Here is a 5,454-nt window from a genome sequence, read left to right as displayed (position 1 = left end):
TTTTTTTTTGTTGTTATTCTGTTTTAAATTGTATTTTACAACCAGCTTTTCTGTTTAAAAGTTGAAATAAGAATGAAAAAAATGCTTGGAAATGTTTTCAATTTTTTTTTTTTTAAATTATGGTGCTAGAGCTTGAAAGTAAGGCCTCCCCTCAGCCAGGGAAGCCCCTATCACAGAGCCATACCCCAGCCCCCTTTTAAAATTTTCACTTTGAGACAGAGTCTCATTGCTTTTTCTCATAGTTCAGCCTAGCCTTGCCCTCCACAGGCAGCCCTTGAATTTGTAATGCCCTCCCCAGTCTCCCAGCAGGGCTGGCCTTGTGTTTTGTTTTCCTTCATAGGATCTGGCTATAGCCTGGGGATAGCCTCAGACTCTCCATTTTTCTTCAGTCTAGGAAAACCTGCAACTTAAAAAATAACCGTAAGAGATTGTTTATATCAAAAGGAGACAAAAGTATGCTTGTGTCAAAATTTTAAGACTTTAACATCTGTTCACTTTAAAGATGATTTAAGGACTGGAGAGATGGCTACGCAGTTAAGGACACAGCTCTTACAGAGGACCCAGGCTCAGTTCCCAGCACCTACATTGCAGCTAAGAACATTCTGTAGCTCCAGTTCCTAGGGATCTGACACCCTCTTGTGACTTTCTCAGGCACTACACACATGTGGTGTATAGGCCTACATGCAGACAAAACACCCATACACGTAAGATAAACATAAACAAAACTTTTAGAAACATGATTTGATTTTCCAATAAGATAGCATTATTGGTCCTTTGAACAAATCTATCCAAAACAGTGGCTTATTGATACCTTTAAGCATGAGACATGAAAAGACAACCTTAAAAGACAACCAAGGCTTTTTCAAAGGATGTGCAGACTTGGGGTTGTTAATGGTTTCTAGTTCGTCCCCTGTTCCAGAAACAGAAGGATTGTAAGAAGAAACCAGAGCTAAACTTGACTGCAATGGAGACCTCTCTATCCAAAAAGGGAAATTGTTACAGCTCCACATCAGATTAGAAAGAAACAGAATCAGAAATGAAAGAAACAGTTGGTATCTCTGCTCTACAAAACAGACGTGGGGGGGAGAAATTGGGAGAAAGAAAATGGCAGAAGTGAATTCCCATTATTATTATTTACAGACAGGGAAACTTAGGCACAGCTTTAGTGCAAGAACAGTACCTAATTCCACTTCCTGCTTCTTGGGGGGGTCTCTGCCTATTGCTTTTCTTATTATATACGTTTGTTTGTCTATATATACAATATGATTTTTGATGAAATCCTTCCCCCCTTCACTAAAGCCCGTAATTTTGGACAACTTTCAAGATGTTTGTAAATGTTAGATCAGTGAAGCCTTCTTCCAGCAATCTTCCAATCTTTCCTCTCTCCCCGCTTTGATTCGAGGATAAAGTTGCAAATAAATCAAAGTTGGAGAGACTGTCTAAACTTGAATTTGAGTGAATTAAACAAAAAAAATCTACCACATGATGATGACTTCCCCCACTTCATAGTTTAAGAAAGTGGGAGCCCCAGTAACTCCGAGAAACTAATTCCCAAGGCAGCCTGTGAATGAACAGGAGAGTGGCGTTGGTTGCCAGCCCTAGCCTTCGATTGTTCATCCCCATTGCCTTGACAATTTTCCGACTTGCATTCACCACTCGGTGTATGTTGGATTATCTGTTGATTATTGGTCACTTTCCTTTAGAATGGGAACTTCTTTATTCTTATTTTATTATTCCGGCAGAGTGTTATGCTTGCAATCTGGCCTCCTACTCTATATCTGAGGTTGATCTGGAACTTCTGGTCCTACTTCCTCCACTTCCTGAGTGCTGAAATTACAAGCCTGGGCTACTGCACTCATTAGTGCTGAGGTATGAGGCTTAAATCCTGGACTTCTTGCTACATCTCTAACCCCTGGAATGAGAACTTCCCCCCCCCCCGGGAAATGCAGTCCCCCACTACCACAAATTAGACAAGTTCCCACATTTGGGGAAACTGAAGAGGTCAGCACATCTGGAGTGCAATGGATAAGCCTCACCCCGGGGAAACCACCTTCTTGATCCTGGTATCTCCCCTGCCAGGTAGGTATGAATAGAAGCTTCTTGACAGCTGTGACTTGGCCTAATTCTTTACTGCTAAGCCTGGTATTGCTGGGAGTGTAGTAGCCATTCCATTATTTCGTTGCAAAATTGAATGTATTAAATTCTTACAGGTATCCTTTCTCCTTCTAGGAATAATTGCCACTTTCTATCCTCTGAGTCTCAAAGGAAATAAATGGTAGGGCTGGATTCGCCTGGGGCATGCTTTCCCCAGCACAGAAGCACATCTCTTGCTTAGTAGACTGATAGTGTAGATTGTTAAGTTTCAACATGTTCTCTTCTGCCGAGCACAGACTCCCACCCCGGAGTCACCATTTAGCTGTCATTACAAAGATCTAGGGACCTGGATCCATCCCACTTTGTGTCCAGACTCTAGTTCCCACTATTATTTCAAGGCTAGTCCTTCAAGATTCGTGTTGTCTTCTATGTGTACGACTGGGATGTCATCTGAAGGGTGCTTAGGAGGTGAGCCTCCACATATCTAGAAAGATCTGAGGCAAGCTTTCAAACCCATCTGTAGCTTCCTGTTGGCAGAAGCAGGTGGCCTTGGCTTTATTTCTCCAGCCTGACTCAATATCCCCTCACCCTGTCTTCATTAATTGATGGGAAACAGATTTCCAGCGGATGGGTGAGAGCTTGTATATTTTGAAAGAAGCTTCTCTAGTTACCATTGGAACATGGTCCATGAATGCAGTTGTGTGAGAAGTCTGAGAGCTTGTGAGATAACGCCAAGGTGCCTGTCCTGGATCTTGATCTGTAGACCGCCTGGACCTGCCTCCCGAGCGCTGAGATTAAAGGCATGCGACACCACAACTGGGTGAGGCAAAGGTCTTTATCCTCTGTGTTCTCCACAAGGTGGGTTATTCCTGGAATGTGCTTTCATGCCCCTCCCAGGTGTCCTGCAGAGGAGCAGGTTTGCTTCAGATTACCGGTCATCTTACTTTTGTTTTTCAAAAATGTTCCTAGCATGAGTTGTCCTCATGACTGTATAGAACCTAACTTCATGTGAACTTTGTTCAAGACCATGCTTAACCCTCAGAATACCCTCAGGATATAAATTGTCTGAGACCCTGAATAAAGTTGGCTATTACTGTATGAGACTTTAGCCACCTCATTTTTAGGCTCCGCTCTCATAGGTTCACACTACCACCAACTAGAGCGGTTGCAGTTACCAAGAAATACAAATCAAGACACCCACTAGGTTGGCAAAATGGTTAATGTTTAACAAGTGTGACTGAGTCAGGAATGCTGGGGAAGGAACACTTGGCAAGAATTTCAGGCTGACCATCTCTAAGGTAAAGGTGCACATTTCTTTGTCTGTTTGTTTGTTTTGTTCTGTTTTGTTTTTTCGAGACAGAGTTTCTCTGTAGTTTTGGTGCCTCTCCTAGATCTCGCTCTGTAGACCAGGTTGGCCTCGAAGTCGCAGAAATCCACCTGGCTCTGCCTCCAGAGTGCTGGGATTAAAGGTGTGCATCACCACCACCCGGCTAAGATGCACATTTCTGATGTTAAGTAATCCCATATCTACTATGGGCTTCCTGTAAAGCAGCCATATACAAGGACAAGCATACAAGAATATTCATCCCATGGGAAAACTGGAAACAGCCCGTGTCCTGCTGTGGCAGAGTGGATAAAGACATTGTGGTATACAGCATTGATAAATACAATGTGACATCATTTGTGTGCAATTATAAACACACAGAGTAATATTACATACTATAAATTGGGATTAGGGACGTAGTAAGAATATAAAAGACAAACAGAAAGGATACAGCATTTCAGGCAGTTACCTCTGAGAAGCTGGGGAAGAAGACAGAAAATGCAAAGGTAGACAGGGAATATCAAATATACAACATTTTATTTCCCTCTTTCTTTCCTGGAGTCAAGAAAAGACTTTGTAGGCCAGGCTGCCTTCAAACACATGGCAATCCTTCTGCCTCAGCCTCTCAAGTGCTGGGATTACAGATACAAGTCACTACTCCTAGCTTTTATTTTCTTCAGTTGCTTGTTGGCTTGCTCACGTGCCTCTCTCTTGCTCTCCTCAGGCCTGTCATTTTCTATTTCCTCTCTTGCTATGTATCTCTTAGGTATCGTGGTTTGAACTCAACCTCCCACATATGTGCCACTGAGCACCATCCTTGAGCTGCCCCATGGAAACCAATGTTAGTATTCTGACCTGCTCCTTGGCACTGCCCTGCATCCTGACATAAAAGCCTCATTTTAAGGAAAGATTCCTCCTCCTCCTCCTCTCTCTCTTCCACCTTTCCTCCCACAGGGTGTGCGCCCCTCGACCTCACCTCTTCCTCTCACTTCTTTCCTATCTTCTCTTTGTCTCTCTATTATAATAAACCATTTTCACAAGGATGCAGTGTTTGGGCTGTGAATGTCCACCTGCCAGCCTGCCACTGCATCTGCCCAGCATGCCAGCCTGTTTCCCTGCGCACATGGAATAGCCTCAGGGTCCCCCGTGCAAATTTATAACAACCCTGACCTTCTTAAATTAATAACAATAACAGTGACAACAAACCCTGAAGCAAATAAGCAGTTGTATTCAGGCTGCACAGGTATAGGGTGATAGTTAATATTCATTACAATTTTACTGACTTTGGAATCACCTAGGAGACATATGTTAATCCTATTGGGCAAGAATAAGATCACTACCATAATTTTTTTGAACCACATTTGAAGCAAGCTTTATTAAATGCTGGCCAGGATAATGGACACTGTCTAGGTCCATACCTGGAATTCCCAGAGAATGGCTCTGAATTATGTTAGTCAGGAGCTTATAAAGGCAAAACCAACAAGGGCATGGACTTCCTTCCTTCATCCAATCAGAGGCAAGCACGCATCCTGGCGTACTTCCTGCCTATGTAACTCCTGCCTATGTGTGATCAAGCACATCCTGTGCAGTTGGGGCAATCAACCTTGGTTACAGAAGTGAAAACATGTGGTGTGTTACATGAACAGCCCCCAGCATTCCAGGAAATTATCTGTCCTTGGGCAAGTGAGGCTTACAGGTTAGAGACGTTTCTACGTTATGGATCTCTTAAGCACAGTAATTTAAACGTAAAGCATAGCTGCAGTCCCCACACCTACTTCTACACTGTGAAGGCATTTTGACTTAGAGGAATTTAACAAAGGAGGAAAGTTCCACCTTGAGTGTGAGTGGTGCCGTTCCATGGGCTGAGGCCCCAAGCTAAATAAGAGAAGGTATCAACACCAGCATCCATCTCTCTGCTTCCTCACTATGGAAGCAGTGTGGTCACCCACCTCATTCTTCTGCCATCATGATGGACGGTTGTACACTCAAACTGTGAGCCAGAGTAAGCCCTTCCTTCCTTCCTTCCTTAAGTTGCT

At 43.4% G+C, this 5,454-nt stretch overlaps 1 pseudogene; it reads right to left on the bottom strand.

Moving 5' to 3' along the window:
* Positions 1 to 1,936: 1,936 nt before the first annotated feature.
* LOC114694708 lies at positions 1,937 to 2,087 on the bottom strand (annotated as a pseudogene).
* Positions 2,088 to 5,454: the final 3,367 nt, after the last annotated feature.

Source organism: Peromyscus leucopus, chromosome 11, assembly GCF_004664715.2.
Source record: "Peromyscus leucopus breed LL Stock chromosome 11, UCI_PerLeu_2.1, whole genome shotgun sequence".
NCBI lineage: Eukaryota > Metazoa > Chordata > Mammalia > Rodentia > Cricetidae > Peromyscus > Peromyscus leucopus.
The sequence above is the reverse complement of the archived record's forward strand: the minus strand, read 5'-3'. Positions and strand labels throughout refer to the sequence as shown.